General features: G+C 37.9%; 1 protein-coding gene across 3 annotated transcripts in view; it reads right to left on the minus strand.

The window, feature by feature from the left end:
• Positions 1-18319, minus strand: part of SULF1 (sulfatase 1) — a 125686-nt gene that overhangs the window by 90412 nt on the left and 16955 nt on the right. For all 3 annotated transcript variants that reach the window (XM_042809090.1, XM_042809091.1, XM_042809092.1), the window contains exons 3-4: positions 14624-14695; positions 12312-12409 (exon numbers count right to left, since the gene is read on the minus strand). The gene's annotated coding sequence lies outside the window, so the exon portion shown is untranslated. The remainder of the gene's footprint in view (positions 1-12311; positions 12410-14623; positions 14696-18319) is intronic.

The following is an 18319-nucleotide window of genomic DNA, read 5'->3' on the forward strand; positions in this document are numbered from 1 at the left end:
GTCTTATATATCCCTTTTGCAATACGTAAATGCAAATAAAAGTAAGCTATCCATACAACGGATTTCAATTAAACCTGAGCATTGCATAACAGAATAGGTTCAACTTTCATTCACATTACAATTACAGCAGTGCTAATCCAATCAGTCTGTGCCGCAAACATACATCTACATGTGCTTGGATAATTACACTGTGTGGAATTTATCTCCACCTAGACACTTAGATTTAATTTTCAGAATGTAAGTGTCACCACATGAGGCAGATGTCTAAGTTTCCATCACAGTTTATGCAGTCAGAGGAACCTGGGAATGTATTCAATAGTCCACATGCAGCTTCTCCAAGGTCCATCTTGGCAGTATCATCTTGAACGCTATTGCCTATACTGGGGGACCAGATATTCACATACTGGCATCCACAGGAAATCACAGAATCATCTAAGTTGGAAAATACCTTCAAGATCCTCAATCCAACCATCCACCTGATCTACTGAGTCCTACCACTAAGCCCGTAGTACCATGTCCATGCCTTCAAAATCCCCCCAGGGATGGAGACTCCCCTGTGCAGCCCATTCCTCTCTGCAGATTATCCTCTCTGTGAAGAAAGACTTTCTCTCCAATCTAATCCTCCCCTGGTGCAACTCTACACCATTTCCTTATGTCCTATCACTTATCACCTGAGAAATGAGACCAACGCCCTCCTTGCTGATGAGGTCACTGGTGCTTCTGAGCTTTTCTAACATCTTTAACTGAAAATGCATTGAAAAGATGAAATTCAGAAGAGTTTTAAGAAGTCCAACTAACTGTTATACACGGACTAAAATCTCACTGGTGGTGCTTGCTCCTTTGAGTTGAACGTAAAGGTATAATTATCATACAGCTACAAGAAAGAATAAAGAACAAGGATGAATGAGTCACACTGTGGAGGGTTTCTTAAATTGTCGTGATTTCCCAACTTATGTCTGAAGAGTCAGCAATCACAGCAAAACAAGGTTAGAGATTAAATCAATATCTTCATCTTTATCTACAGGCACACACATATACATACAATATTTACTTTCTTATTAATTTATTAAAAACTCGGTGCACACATTTCCTCATAAGGGTAGAAAATGCTTATGAATGCCCTAAAATACACAGTTGGGAAGAAAAAAAGTTATATTCATGCTCAGAAGCATCAATTGCAATCCTTAATTTTAACAACATAATCCAACATAATACTGCTGCCTTTGGAAGAATGACATTGAAATAAGACACCACTTGCAACACTAAAGATAGCTGCTTATTGCTTTTCCTCATGCTTTAGCAAAGCTGTGCCTGAGTATTTATTGCTACTGTGAAGGAAAGATTGGCACAATTTTGGCTTATAATGTCTTTTTTTTTTTTTTTTTTTGCCTGTAATGCTTTTTTGCTTTCTCCTGAAGCTTAATATACTATCACACTCAACAATGTTCTGTTCTCCTTCCTCTGTTCAGCTGTACAAGCAAGCTAGGGAAGCTGTCCAGATCCTAAATTTTGCTATGAAGAACCTGGAGGCAAACTATATTGGATTTTCAGATCATATTTCATTTCATCCCCCATCTGCCTTCTTCACATCTTCCACAGTTTTCTCTGAAGATGAAAAGGCAATGGGAAGAGAAATAAAAGAAAAAATGCTTGGGAAAGTGCTTAAAGTTAGGGAAACTTTGATAAAATATGAGAGGAAAGGGAAAAGGGAGGGAGTGAAACAAATGGCACAGATGTGAGAAAGATGTGAGAAAAGTATGACCATGCACAAGTCTGTGCTGATCAGTTTAATCAGGGTCAATTAAACCCCTGCATGGACACCTCCGGAAAATGTGATGTGTGAACAAATGAACAAACTCTAACAATACTCAGGTCACCAAAGCATGAACCAATGTGCTTTTCAGCAAGCACACAACAAATCCCATCAGTGCCCTTTCAGAGAAACGTAGGAGCTTAACTTCAGAACAGCAATTAATATTATCCATATCTACCGTGCTGCACAGTTTAAGATACTTGAAGTTCCTTGGAGACCTAATGCTTGGCTTCTGGCTCTGCTCAGTTGTCACCCTGTCTTTGTTGCACTAATTGCCTAAGATCCTGCCTTTAAGTTAAAGCTGTTTGGGAGATGCAAAACAGGCATTAAGTCTCGAGAGGAGCCCAATTTTTGAGGCACACCTTGGCTATGGAAAATTCGCAGGAAGTTGGGGATCCATCAGGAAACTGGAGATGTGAAACTTAAGCCTTCCTCACCCTGATGACATTTGAAACTTCAATTCCTGCCATAGGAGAGTTCCTCTGTCACTGGGCAATGGTGGCAAAAGGTTCCATTTCTTGGGAAAGCTGCCATGAACAAGACCCACATGCTGGAGAGGAAGAGTAGGAGAGGGGCTTGGTTCTGCAGGTTAGATCACTGTGTGGGGGGACAGCGTTTTTGAGACCTTTCTGCTTTTTATCATGTGGCAATTTGGGAATAAATACATAAACATTCTGGCAGGAAACACAGAGAGAGAAGACATGACTTCAGACTCAAAATTTCTGTTTCTCAGAGATGCCTAACTGTAACCTTGACCTGGGTTACTGCATCTGTGTGTGACACACACCTGTAGTATCCATGCCTTTGTTACCCACTATACGCTGTTTCCAGTTCCCATTTCTCATATCCAGTCTAGGAGAAGCAGTCTCCCACACAGATTGTAGATGTCGGATAATACTTATTAAATTCTATTCGCAGAGTATCATAACAGTAATCGTCTTTGTTGGCTTTTGCCTAAGAGAACAAAACTCCCCCCTTCAGCATTTGTTACCTCTAAGATATACAGGAGAAGCCATGTTTAGTCTGTGAATCTTTGGGAAATGTCAAACTCCCATCTGAGCAGCTTAATGCATTTTTCTGATTGCCTGTTAATGATGACTTACAGCACTGTATAAATCTTGTATTGTTACATGACTTGGTTATGTCACTCAACAACCTGTGAAGGAGGCAGGAAAATGGCACTTCAGTCCTGCTCCAGAGTTTCAGTTATTTGACCAGGATTCCTTTCTGAGCACCCATGTTTGCTAAGTTTCACAGAGACTATTGTTTTTTTTTTTTGTAACTGCAGTTGTAAGGCTAGTTTGACTCACTATAAGTAAATATATTTAAACAAAAAATGTGTGCAATGGTCTGTCCCCTTAAAATACATAAATGATTCTTTCAGTTTTTCTTTTTGATCAAGAAGAAATCTGCTAGATAGGTAAAGTCAGCTTCAAAATTGTTTGCTATTTAGCTCAAGGCATAAAAATTCCTTTGGGAGGTCTGAACTAAATGAAGCTATAGATTTCAGAGCTGGAGGTTTAATAATTCCCTCCGCTGTATGCTCAAAGGCACAGAGCCCTCTTGGGCAGAGTCTACAGTTTGCCAAATCCACTGAATGAATGCTAAAAAGACCCTGATCTACTCAAACACAGAAACAACTTGTCATTACTTGCACTGTCAATACCTGAAAATGTGTGACCTTTGCTGCTGGCAAACTAACATCTTACAGCCCAAAGGTACATTAAATGAGCTTAACGGAGAATCGCTTTGACACTAACATTAATCTAGGGCATGTGGACTTAGGAGAATCACAAATCTTCTTTTATAGCTTTAAGCAGGTCAAATATCTCCCTTTATAGAAATAGCATTTGAGTTCATATAGCTTAAAAAATATCCATTACTTAAAATAAACATATCTTAAGACATATACAAGATATTTTAATTAAGTAGCTGCATTCTACTCTGCTTACTTTTTCTTTGGTGTTTTAGCAGTGCATATAATTCCACTCCTCACTAAAATTTGTTCATTTTGCTAGAACCAATAATATTCCATATCCCAAAAAGGGCTGCATTTCAATGAGAAGTGAAAGAATCCCTCTTATCTTGTCTATGTGGTGAATGTATTTTCACTACATGAAGATATGTTTAAAATTGTTATTTAGAGAGAAGCCATGCACTTTTCAAGTTGTAGATGAACGATTTTGTTTCTATTCATTCATCAAGAATGCACATAAAGTGTTGTCCTGCAAATGAAAAGTCAATGTGACACCTCCCCATTCAGCAAATCTTTGCTTAGTGAATAACGAAGTACAAACTGACTCCAATAGTAAAAGACAGACAAGAAAAACTGAAAGGAGGGAAGGAAGGAGGGAGGGAGGGAGGCAGGAAGGAAGGCAGGAAGGCAGGAAGGCAGGAAGGCAGGAAGGAAGGAAGGAAGGAAGGAAGGACGGAAGGAAGGAAGAAAGGAAGGAAAAAAGGGAAAAGAAAGAGTAGAAACTAAGAGAAAGAAAAGTCTTTTTTTTTCCCCCCCTTTATCTCTTTCAGGCAAATAATATTAACAATATTAACAAGATTTTAAACCATGTGCATTAATTTAATTGTTAATTAAATTCCTCTCAGATACTCTGGAGCAAGTCCTTCAAAGGTAAATGATTTATTCAGAAGTTATAATGGTGATATCTAAAGAAAAATCTCTAATACGGTCTTTATTACTAGTGATCTATAAGATGCAAGTTGTGTTTGTGAACTTGCTTATCAGACAGTATCAGAGCTACACATCTAATATGTTCACTGTGACAATCATAAACCATATCAAATATGGGAACAGTATGATATTGGTCTTGTGCAAGAGCAGAACTTTAATAAAAAATCACCAGAATTTTTTTTCGAAAGTTTCAAACTTCAGTGAGAACAGTTCTATCTTTGAAATGTTCCCGAGCAAGAAGCTCCGAGTGTCCCTGCTTGAGCAGAAGGATTGGACCAGATGGCCTCCAGAGATTCCTTCCAACCTCAGTCATTCTGTGTTTCTGTTCCTGCACTGAAACAGATCCACTCAGCTCCCTGTCATCACCTTCTTTCCCAAAAAACACCCAGTAATCACCAGTCTGCAGCTTATTCTAATTAATACTCTTTGAGTTAATTGTTAGATATCTGTTGCTATTGTATTTTGTTTATGCTTCATCTTCAGCTCTGCACCATATTTCTTTATTTTTCCCCAGTCTGTGTTGGTTGTGTGATACAATATTCAGACTGCTCTCAGCAGAGCAACAACAGCAAATTTCAGTGCATCCTCAGTCCAAGAATCAGACTGGTACAACAGCACTGGGTAGTGACAAGAAGGGAAATCACAAGAAAATTATAAAAATAGACATTTCCCTATTGCAAATACATTCATAAAGTTAAAAATTTATCATGATACAGCTGGGTACCTTGAGGTGTAAATGCCATCTGTGTTCTGAGTACCACAATAGAATGCAGTCCTGCTAAAATATTAAATGTGATCTTAGCACAGGGCTCCACAGACACTAACTTCCACTCCTCTTGCATCATGGCCACATGGCCCACAGATTTATCTAAATCACAACCTAAATTCAAAGTCCATGTTTCCACAGAAAAACTGTACTTCCCCATTGTTTCTGGTATTCTAGATAATATCAGTGGTTATGCACAGTTTTAAATACTCAAGAATACACAGTGTAGACGATTCTTTACTTGGCCCTACTTACAGTATGAAAAGTTAAGGGGAAGGCCTGCTGCCTGAAGGAAAAGTTAATGTGTGAAAGAATCTGAAAATTCTAGTGAAGAATGTTTTTGTTTCAGATGCAACTACTGTGCCATTATATCTTTATTTGCTTTTAATTAGTTGCATGGTTGAACATTGTTACTCAGTCATGTCTCTAGCTATTTATAAATTATAGAATTTATGGCTATAAAGACTTGCTTTGTTAATCAGTGGTCATATTTTACTGCCTTAGTCATCTTAATTTACATCTAATGGCATTTCAGTATCCCATAGAAGCTCTGGACCTGATCATGTAAGGGTCTGAGAACACCTTCAGTGGGAAGCAGCATGACCTGCAACTTCCAGGACCAGTTCCTAAAGATAAACATGCCCATAGTTTGACAGCTTCTGAGGCGTGAAGCCTGGGATTTCTCTATGGCATTTCTGGGCATCCCATCACTGCATCACTTATCCAAGTGCTCCTTAATCTTAAATGTGTATTTCCATAGCTCTCCTGCGACATGGTGGAGTGATCTTTTCCCTGCAGCACTGACTTCAGCTCTGTCATACAGGAAGCGTTGTCTGGAGGAAGGAATTGCGACTAAATTCCTCCAAATACTAGGTCAATAAACTAACTAGTGCACCAGCTTTCTCACTGCAGCATAACATCGAAAGGGGCCAAGAATGGGTGATGACTCTTACAGAATCGCTCACGTACATCTCATCTCTCATTTGTACACACTTCAACATATTAAAAGCTGCAAAACATCATGGAAACCCATCAGTTTTTCTTCCACTTGAGAAATAAAGTGTGAAAGATAGCTGATTTTTTCCCCCCAGACATAATACTGTCCATACTTCCAGTGTGAGCCTGTACTTTACTCTTCTGAGAAAGAGAGGTAGTGCATTGGCATAGGCTGCCCAGGGAGGTGGTGGAGTAATCATCCCTGGAGGCGTTCAAGAAACATGTATATGTGGCACTGTGGGACACGGTCAGTGGGCAATATTGGTGGTAGGTGGACAGTTGGAATGAATGACCTTAGAGGTCTTTTCCAATCTGAATGATTCTATAATTCTATACATAATGTGATCACTTGTCAGGAGAAAAACCTACGAGACACAAAAAATAGGCCATTCTTAATTCATTCTGGGAACACCTGAGGATGCAGTAGGGAAAACAATTACAACTTACGGCAAGAGTAAGCAAAGAAACATTGTAGTAGATCTGTAAATCTGGAGGGCAACAACAAATGCTGGAAAGTTTTCCCATTAGTGTTTCTTGGCCCTGATTCAGTAAGCTACTTCACTGCTATGTCAATAGCACGTATACAATGTATAAACACATGTCCATGTGCTTTTCTCACTGCAAGTAGATTTAAGCTGTTACAGATATGCCATTTTTTTCCCTAGATGACTAAAAAAAGTAAAGAAATGTTAATCTTAGCTGTATATATAACTTAGAAAACATGTATAGCTTTAGTATTACTGTATCTCACTACAGATGTCACATTAAGCAGCTCTGTTTGCACAGTTTTGGTTTAGCTGTTTTTCTTTTGTCTTTTTGGTCTTACTACATAATGCCAGGAAAGAGTTTTCCTTGTGGTATTCTTTTTTTTTCCCCATTCTCTGACTATATCATTACAATCTTAATGATGCTATTGGTCTACTTCCTAATAAAGACATTTTGCATTTTGCAAGAAAAACAGTAAGATACTTCTGGATCAAGTTACTGGCAGAAGAAACGTGTGGCTGAAAAAAATCTGCAGTCTTCCTAAACATCCATCTGAATGGAAATATTTGGAAGAGGTAGAGGAAATAATGTCACATACAATTCTTTTATAAACTCTACTTTAAAAACATTCCTTGTGTGCAATACTAAAAGTATTTTTATCAGACTACATGTGTTGTATTTTGATGCCCTTGAATAGCACCAGTTTTCCACTGAAGCATAATACAAGTGATATTGGTTAGGAAGGAAGTGAGCTGGCTCTTACAGGAGAAAAACACCGTCTAAATGTGGGAACACCACCTAAATGTCCATAAATACTTCCAAAGACTGGCATTTTGAAAACTTGACCTTGAACTCTTAATAGTACACTTACATGAAAGCTCCTGCCTTCAGTTTGGCACAGGAGTTAGAAAGAAGTTTTTTGAATAAATACATATATATATTTGCCTGTCTCTCTTCTACTGAGCATACTCTCAGTATAGCAGTCACCTAACTGCTGATTGCATACTCCTCATTAAGGAGTGCAGTGCAGAGAAACATGCTGGTAAGAAATGCAGTGAAGCAACTTAATCAGCAGCTGAGAATCCCTTTCACTAAGTAGCAGGAGGAAATGAAGGAGAAAAACTTCATGCTTTGTCTTTGGAGCTCTACTGGTGTGAACTAATTTAATAGGGATGAGCAGCCACAGGGGCAAACAAATGCCTGTTGCTTCATATAAGTGACATGTTAGGCTAAGGATATACAAGTGAATCCCAGAATCTTCACCCTTCCACCTTCTAAAGCAAAGAATCCAAGTACACAACTTTCTACTGTATTGATATACTGCAGAAAACTCCCTCTGGATGTTAATCGATTGGGTATATTTAAAAAAAAAAACAACATATACATGGCTCATGCGTGAGAAGGAAAGGTAAGCAAACGGGATGGACGCTCACTAAGCCAGGTCAGAAGTGTGCTGTGGGCAAGAAAGTCACAAAAAAAAGAGGAAACAAAGGGGCAAAGGTGTGTCTCCTTGGTCTATCTCATTTTATCTACTACATCTATTAAAAGACATTTACTCTAATGCATTTAGGAGGAAAACCCCTTACCTTTCAGCTAATAATCCCTTTCTACATAATCCTCTTTTTCAAACAGAAACTTGACAGCATGAGAGGAAAAAGGAAAATGAATCAATTTTGTTTCTGAAGTGGAATATACTAATGAACTAGAACAGAGATCACTGATGGCAGAATTCATTTGGGGATGCAGTGAATAATACTCAAGCACATGCTTCTTAGTAGAAAAACTTTGTGTGGGTACAAGTCTGAATGTGTATGCCTATGAACAGAGGCACGTGACACAGAGATGTACCTCTGAGGTATTGGAAGAGTCTTTCCATGGGATTTCCTAATTTCTGATAGGCATTTCTTGTAGTCTTTTAAGAGTATAATTAAAAACAAATAAACAAACAAACAACAACAAAAAAACACCTCTAAACCATGACAAGATCCTGGCTAGAGTAAGGCTGCCTGATTACAGATTCAGCATGATGTGGCTGTATCCTGTGTAGACAGCAAATAAAACTGAAGTATCAGAACACAGAAAGACCTCAAAAAAAAAAAAAAATAAAAAAAAAAAATTAAAATTTAAAATATGTAGTTCTGCTGTAAACCTTTCAGGAAGATGCTCAGCAATTCCTCCTGTTGATAGATCACTGACAGTGGTTCAGTTTACACGCAGTAAAATGAAGGGTGATTTAGAAAACTCATTACTTGCACTTGCTGTATGTCTATGCTTCTTATCAACCTACTGCCTATGGGGATCTTCTGAGTTTTTCTGTGAGACTCCTCTGACTGTTCAGTGAGCTACTGCAAGATATTCTGCTTGGAGACACCAATGGTCAGTGAAGAACTCTGGAGAACTCAGATCACACAGTCTACCACTTCTCAACCCTCTAATTTGTAAAGAAATACCATAACACAAGCATCTTTGGTTTTTACTTCAAGATCAAACTTGTTTAATATTAAATGAAATCAGTTTTTCAAGCTCTTACACTTGATAAACTGGGATCCAAAAACCTGTTTGGAGTTGAGGCTGGGATAAACATATATGCACTAATGAAACTACATTTCTAAAAGACCTAACCCCAAGGGTTAAGTTCTGTTCAACTTAATTAGCTGAAGTTGGCTTTTGGAATGTCAGCAGATAATGTGCCAGGAAAGTCTTTGCACTAAGAGTGTCATTAATAGATTATATACATAAGAGACATGATTTTTAAGCTTCAGGTCAAAAAGCCACCTTTTTATTTTTCTTGGAACTTTCCAGCTATTTTGTACATGGTACAAGTGATAACACTTTATTTCATTATAAATATTCTGAAGGCATTCCTGATGCAACAAATACAAATTACATTTATGCATACTTCACAGTTACAGTTTCATTGTATGAGATTCCATGACCGTAAATCTGTAGAAAAGAAAGGTATGTTTATAAGATTTTCTTGAGAAATCACTCTACAAAAGTGCATGATGTAGTCAACGAAGAGTGAAAGTCTAAATTTTCAGGTTAGATAAACACTACCCAAGCTTCTTCTGAAAAATATTAACCATTGGATCTACAAAAATTGCTGGGAAACCATCCAATAAAAAGACTGTGTGCTTCCTGCCTTTGGTAGACTGGAAACAACACCAAAAAGATCACTCTTTATTTCATTCAATAGAACTAGAAGGCATTGCAAATAATAATCCAATTCATTTTCTCCAAGAAAAGGTCATTCTTTTGCTGAACGTGAGCCAGCACTGTGCTCTTTAAGTCCAGAAGGCCAACAGTAACCTGGGCTGCATCAAAGGAGGGGTAGTCAGCAGGGTGAGGGAGGTGATTGTTCCCCTCTGCTCTGCCTGTCTGAGGCCCCATCTGGAGTACTGAGTCCAGACCTGATGCTTCCAACTCAGGAAGAACTTGGATCTGTTTGTGCCAGTTCATTGGAGGGCCATGGAGATGATCAGAGGGCTGGAGTACCTCTCTTATGAAGAATGGCTGAGTGAGCTGGGCTTGTTCAGTTTGGAGAACAACCTGAGGAGACCTCATTGTGGTCTTCCCTTAAAGGGAACTCATTAGCAGGAGGGAGACTGACTATTTACACAGTCTAATAGTGACGGAACACGGGGGAAATGCTTTAAACTAAAAGAGATGAAATTTAGATTAGATGTTAGGAAGAAATCCTTACTTAGAGGGCAGTGAGGCCCTGGCACAGCTGCCCAGAGAAGCTGCAGTGCCCCATTCCTGGAGGCACTCATGGCCAGGTTGGATGGGGCCCTGAGCAGCCTGAGCTGGTGGGTGGCAGCCCTGCCCATGGCAGGGGGTTGGAATTAGGGAATCTTTAAGGACCCTTCCAACCCAAGACATTCTATGGTTCTATGATATGATCTAAATCATTACACATAATTTCCACTTCCACAGAAAGCCAAAGCATGCATTTTCTTGGCTCTACTCTGGTTAACCTCTTTACAAGCAACCTACAAAAAATGTATTTCTAGATAAATCTGACAGATAACATTGAGTTGGAACTGGAGATAATGGATAGATAGATGGTACAAGACAGCTAGAATTTTCTGTATGCAAGAAAACAATACACATATTAAATGAGACCAATATGAAGCCATAGACCTGGAGGGAAAATAAAGAAGACAGACCATGCCTCCAGGAATACACCTTTACTCTGGAAGCTATTGCTCTGATAAGGATTTGGCAAATACTTTACTGAAAAACTTGAAAATAATATTCTTTTTGATTTGAAAGGTGCTTCCTACTTCAAACAGGGGACTCCTTCAGTGTACATTATGCAAGAGAGCTAGCTAGATAACTAAATAAAATCTACTGACTATACAAAAGACTACTGTTTAAATTCGCAAAATAAATAATAAAACCACAAGACTCCTAGTGCAAAAAGTATTACAATATAATTTTGAAAGATGACTCCTTTTAAAAGAATAATCAGATTAGTAAGTACACTATTGATGGAATAATCTTATATTCATTATTATTCTTATGAAAATTATCTGAAGATCTGGTAACTTATGTATTACGCAATTCAAATACACCGTGAGCTTACATGTCAAACAATGACTGTTTACAAACAAGAATTCCATACGAAGACTTGCACAAGAAATAAACTTCATGAATACCAGATGTCTTTCATTACTAGCAATGTCTTAAGTTTAAATCTAAATTTACCTCCACCCCATATATATCTGCTATTAAATCATATACATTCGCAAATTGTTTAAACACAAATGTTCCACGCAAATGAGGTGACAGAATATAATATAGGCAGGTGAAAAAATGAATCTCAGAGTATTTTATATTACTGCTCTGTGCTCTGTCATGTGGCTTTGTATTCTTCTTTGTTGAGATATATGATTTGATATTTTCAGGCTTGTGCCTTAATTCTCATATCACAAAGCCACAACAGAACCTGCAGTGGCTGCCTAATTCCACCTAAAAGTCAGCCAGGCCTTGAAAGCACATCACTGTGCACATCTTTTAGAACTACTTTGTCAGAGTCACACAGGACAGCTTGCTTAGTACTTTTCCTTAGCATGACCAGCTGCATGTAGTGAGATTAGCTTTGAGTTTTCATAATCATCAGGTTTACATAAACAAGGGAAAATTCCAAGACACTACTTTTTGCTTAATGTGTATCTTTCCCTGCAGAAAAAGAGTATTTTTATCATGATAGAACTCAAGTCTATAAAATATTCCTCTTAGTAAAGTCAAGAAAGGCGCATATTTTGCTTACAGGATATTACTCAACAAACTTAAAACACACAATTTCTGGATGTTTTAAAAGCAGAAAGTTAATAATAGCAAACTTTGATTGAGAAGCTATCCGTACAATCATTTGCTTCCTCATGAAAATGTTAAGGGTCCTTGGGTTAGCCTTGAGTCTTTAAAGTTTGGCAGAATAGAATCTCCAGAAGATTTACTACAGCTTAATTATTGACCTGACATAATACTTAGGCCATGTAGCACATGCTGATGGCTTGTTTGGTTTAAATAATTACTGAGTAAGCATTTTATTTTCATACCTTTGAAGATTTCCTGAAGTTAATGTGCCTTGGTTAATTTTCATAGCACTGGACAGAAGTCTGTATTTCTTGCTCAGTGAATTTATTGTAGGCAATACCTGAAAAAATGGGAAAACAAATTAATACTTCCAGCTGCTAGGAATCACAAGTTTTAGTTGTAACACAAGCTCCCTTCTTACTAGATTTAGAATTTTTTCGCAGAACTGAACTCGTTTATTCTTATTTATGTTGCTGAATCACCATGCAGAACTAAGTTTACCCATATGTAGCTTGATAACTATCTTGGCTAGAAAAAACCTTTAAGATCATTAAGACCATCATCCTGACATGCCAAATCCCATCACTAAACCATGTTCCTTAGTGCCATGTCCGCATGTCTCTAAAATACCTCCAGGGCATGGGCACATTACAAGTCAGCAATACCACATTCAAAATAACAGAAACATTAAAGAGCATACTTTAATGTACAAGAATACTGACTATCTTGTGTATTGTTTCCCATAAAATACTTATCAATACTGCATTATATACAGACCTGCTGTAAACATAAAATGTAACAGCTTTTCTTTTGTATTCCCCATGGCAAAGCTCTGTCACTATCAAATTTCAAAGAATTGTATCTTGCTAAGTTAATTGATTGACTAGAAGAATTTTTACAATTCCAGCCCCAGATGCAATAGATAGTTCAAATGGCTGGGTGTTCATCTCCACTGAATACTCTAAGTCATCAAGATATTTCCTGAGAATATTTGTAGTATTTTAACAGAATTTTCAGCTTTGGAGATAGTTTTTTTAGGCTTTTTAATTTATTCATTCAACTCTTTGTTCTTTTCTAAATTGAATTACTATTAAAATCACCTATAAATTAGCACAAACTGTTCTGTCTTGTCTTTAGGCAACTGAAGTGTAACTACCTGCATCTATGTCAACTTAAATTCTTTATTCATCTTCATTTGACAAGAAGCATATGGTTCATATCTCCTTCCTCATCTGACTTGAGCCGCTATCAAAACGCAGAACGTCATAGTGACTCTGCTCAGGAGAAAGTTCCAATGATGGAAAAAGATCTTTGTTTTGTTTATGTTAGGGAAATATTTTGCTCACATGAGCTATAGTTTCACATTCCCTTAGCCATGACTAATTGCAAGCTTCTGAGGACTGTGGTTAAAGCAAGTCTGGTGAAGGACCAAGTATTAGCCCTGCTTGCCAAAATCATATCACTAAATGGCATAAAGAGTGGCCTTCAGGTGAGTCAGTTCTGTCATCTGACTGCCTTCCCTGTCATACTACTACCTGAGCAATCACAGAAAAGGAGCAGATCTGGGAGCCATTACCCTGGCAGTCAGTGTGCACATCACCAAACCCTCACCTCGGACATGAAGACACTAAAGCCACCAGAAAGGGTTTTCCTGCCTGCGCCAGCTCAATGGCTGAAATGATCTCTCTATCTTTCATTGTTTCCTCTGTTGTGAAGCCTGCTTCCCTGTCAGTCTGTCTGCTCCCTTTTTCTGGACCTCTTTCCATCTGACATAGCACCCTCTGGGAAGGCTAGCAAGAGCCTGGCTGCCTGAAGTTTGTGTGCTCTTGAACAGCTCTGCATTCTGATGCTGGTTTTGGAAAAGCACACTTTACTGTTTCTTAGAGCCATTTTATGCCATTTTAGTGGCTAGCCATTTTGGTGGCTAGCAAGTCTATCTGTTTCGAGGATAATGAACACAGATTCTTCATTTGCGAACTTATAAAAGATCAAAAATAACCTGATTAGGAACTTGCACAGACACCAGCTCTTGGAACAACGAATATATGAGAGGAGGAATATATGAGAGGAGGAATGAAATATATTATTACATTCACAACTGGGTACCTGAGACCATAGAAAAAGGAAAAAAAGAAGCCCCAGGGAAAATTGGGGCACTTATAGCTATAGGTTCTGAGGGACAGTGTGAAATAAACAAACAAATAATAAAGAATCCTTTCTTCAACAAACCCAAAACAGAGATAAGATAAATTGAAGAACCCAAAATGCTTGCATTTCTAACATGCTGCTACAAAATGAAATGCAACCTTTGCTGCTCTAGTGCAGAACAGGTCAGTCCAATGGCATACACAGTACCTGGCAGTGGACTCATTGTATCAGTGAATTGGAAAGGACTCAGAATTTTAAAGCACCAGCTCTTAGGCAGCCAAGACTGTGAAGGTCTGGAAAAGTTTAAATAAAAAGCTGCCAGCATTTGGGAACTTAAAAAATTACCTCATAGTTATTATTATGCTATAAATAAGTACTTGCAATATTACAGTCCTCTAAATCTTACCTTTGTCTTATGCATGAAAGATATATTGTCATTGTTTTTCCACTCTTCCCCAGATCAGTCTTTTTTTTCTGGCTATAATAAATAAAACAATAAAAAGTTATGACAATTTCTAAGCAATAAATAACATGCATTTATCTGTACATTATTTCTAGGGATATATCCCAGCACACTAAGAAAGATATTGCCCAAAGTATTGAATTTAGAGCTGTCCCATAAGTCTCACAAGGAACGTTGCCTCCAACTCCAGCAGGGCAGGGTTACAGCAAAGTACATTTCCAATGCAATTTTCTTAATTTATCAACAGTTCTCTTATACTGCTAATGCATAGTATCCACAGAGGGCAGTAGCTCTAAATCTGCTTCTGCAGGTGCAAAGCAGAAATCCAGCAGGACTTATACAGATTCCAGCCAGCAAGTTCAGTTAAGCCTGCTTCCTAATAAATCAAAAAGCAAACCAATGTTCTGTTAGGTTTTCAAGTCAGTAGTGGCTGTGAAAACCAATAGGCCTTCTGGGATCTCACCTTGAAAACTTAAACCCAGAATCTAGATTGAATATTCTTAAACATACAGCAAAAATACACTGGTATGAAATAATTGCAGAGGTGAAAAATAATGTTATTGTCATATCACCTAATATGTTTTTTTTGGCTCTGCTTCTTGCAGCGATTGGTCTCTCCAGTAATAAGTAATAAGGTACTTTCTGATGATCAGGTCCAATTTTTTAGTGATGATGTAATAGCTAGGATAAGCTGACTGAAAGGTTTTTTTGTGATTCTCACTAGCTACTATTGAACCTTTTGCTCCCCAGTACCATGACACAAAGTTATGAGCAACTAATGAAAATCTGCCTTTCTAACTGTGGTATCCTCAGTACTCTCTTCTTGGGCATGCATATTACATGAGCCAAGATGCCAGGAACTAAAACAAAACACTCTTACAATCCCACTCGCACAACTCATCTGTCCCAATGGCCACATAAGCTCTCCTTTGACTGTGCCTCAGAGGAGTCAGCAAAGCCCTGATGACATTTGGAGTGCCAGCAATTGGGATGAGTGAGTGGAGTGGGACCCTTCCACAGGAGCGGTTGAATGCACATTAGAGTATTTTTTTTCCATCCCTTGGCAAAACCTCTGGTATAATGAAAGGACAAGAAGGCACAACTCAAAAGGTCTTTCCACTTAATGTACTAGAGACCAAGTGCAAAGCATATGATGCAATGAAAGATTAGCCATCAGTCTCCAGAAGATCTCAAGAAGGGCTACGTATGTAAACACTAGAAGATAATTAATAACATTTTTCCCTCAATTTTGAAACATATAAAATATAATCATGTTTCGAAACAGTGACTTACAGTAGTTACACAAAGGGGAGAACTGGGATGCACAGGCCATATTTCTAGCTTCAGTAATGTAACTGCAAATCTCACTAAAAAGATGACTGCATGTAAGTACCAAAAGACAGATTTTGGCCCGTAACTTGCTACCAAATAAGAATATTTTTTCAAATTTTTGTTGTCATTATGGGAAATAAATTGGGTAAAGAAGTTGTGGAAGGAAAGTGCCTTGGTCAAGAATGTAACAGCAAGAATATAATGGTCAAAAATGTAACAGCAGAGAAAACAAAACAAATCATCAAGATGAAAATAAGCTAATGAATAAAACAATGCTTAGAACAGTAAAGAGAGAAGATGCTTAAAAAATACCCCTTTTCATGAACAGTAAGTTGACTGCATGTGTACAATAAAAAGCTCTGATTCTGTTCAAAGTATCTCTTTTCATTGCAAGAGAGCCATTAATTTTCTGCCTTGTCTTTCTTGTTCACCCCTGCCAACACTAGCTTCATGTGATAATAAAGCAAAACCAAGAATCACTTAGTAGCACTAAACAGAATGAATCATTAGCGTTAGGAACTTCTTTATCTAAACATACGGAAGGGTAAAAATAATGACTAGTGAAGGAGAGCGACAATGAAATAAGTCATTGGGCAACATATAGAAGGATGAATCCAATAGCACAGCAATAAACAGAAATATTTCCATTTACTTTAGTGGACACTGAACTAGCCTGCTAAAGAGCAGAAAAAGACACATGGAGATGGTAGTTTTGTACTATCGTCAAAGTTTCCAGATCTCTGTTTTTCACATTTAAGAACATATGAAAATATGATACTTTCCAGAAGGTGCACAAAGGAGTTTGTTATGATTTAATGTCAGAGAGCATACTGTGCCATAATTTTATTTTACTGAAAACAGATCTATTATTTTCATTAAATGCTGCTGTGTTTAAAGAAATTTCAGGAATATTTTCATTTTTCATGAATCTTCTTATTCAAGTTTCTGCATGCTGGTTACTATTCAGACTGCACACAGCCTTACCAAGGAACCTTGCTACAGCACATTTCCAATCTGGGGTAAAAGTGGAGACTTAACAGCATCGCACAATAAGGCTTACAGCATGCTGTAATGCAAGAACAGTATTTATAGTTCTTCCTTTGAACAGATATGCTGACTATATATCGTTTACGAATTTTGAGGGGTGTAGGTGTATGTGTGACATTGAGAGAAATCCTTCCTGTATAACACAGATAACGCATAGAACATAAAAGGGTTTACTACATGCAGAAATTTTTGCATACCTTGAACATATTGGTGGTAAAGAGTTTTCCAAATAATCCCCGAAATGGCAATATATGACAACTGAGTAACATGGCCTGCGGCTTAAATGATCTTATTTAAGCTCACAAAAGAAGCACAGTCACAAAACCTTCAAGGAAGACCCAGGGGACTCTGGGGGGTGTTGTATGTGATTCACATCTCTGAGTCATTCCTGAACTTACATACTCAGCATGATGCCAGAAGTGAGATCTTTCTGACAAAACGAAAATACTAGACCCACATTTGTCAACAGATCCAGCCATTTGTGAGTTCCTTACTTCTTCAGACCAACATTCTATAGAAAATGTCCTTATGCAGCAGATTCCCTTTTCACCTTGAAACAGCTTTATTCCAGTGAATAGTGCTGTGATTTCTGTTTATATAAAGTGCTTTTTTCATTTTTGGTATTTAAGTATTCTATACAAACGTTACAAGTACAAGGTGTTTGACTGCAGTTTTAACTAACCAAAAGTAGAACAACATGGAAAACGTTACGGTGGTTAACTTTGCAAATGCCGATAGATAGACAAGAGAATCCAATTCTGACTATTTTTGCTGGACTTTCTGTAGGAATGGGCACCATATGGACTAAGAAATATTTTTGAAGAAGGTAATGGAACTACAGCACCACTATTAACATGTAAGAAAGCTCCAGAACCTCTCCCACTGTTTGGCACTGCTGTCACACTGTCCAGCCTTGCTCATCATAGATTCAGAAGAATGAAAAGATACAAAATGCCCACAACTTATGAACTTCAAGTGACTTCACCAATGCAGCAGTACTGCCATAAACAGTGGAAAAATCTATTGTTAAAAAACCCCAAAAGATCAGATTTGCAGATCAGTACAACATTTATTTCTATTTGCAGAATGCATATGGTTAAATCTGAGCTCATGGGTTTGTAATGGTCATAATTCAGTGGGATTATCTCAGCAGACTAATTTCCAAAGGACTTTATCACTTACTGCTAAGGAGTCATTAAAAAATCCCTAACATCGATAAGGTGAATGTGCAAGGGGCAATTCAGCACCAGAATGATAAAA

The sequence above is a fragment of the Centrocercus urophasianus genome, unplaced genomic scaffold, assembly GCF_019232065.1.
Source record: "Centrocercus urophasianus isolate 14NV4802_14NV808 unplaced genomic scaffold, USGS_Curo_1.0 seq_11, whole genome shotgun sequence".
Taxonomy (NCBI): Eukaryota; Metazoa; Chordata; class Aves; order Galliformes; family Phasianidae; genus Centrocercus; species Centrocercus urophasianus.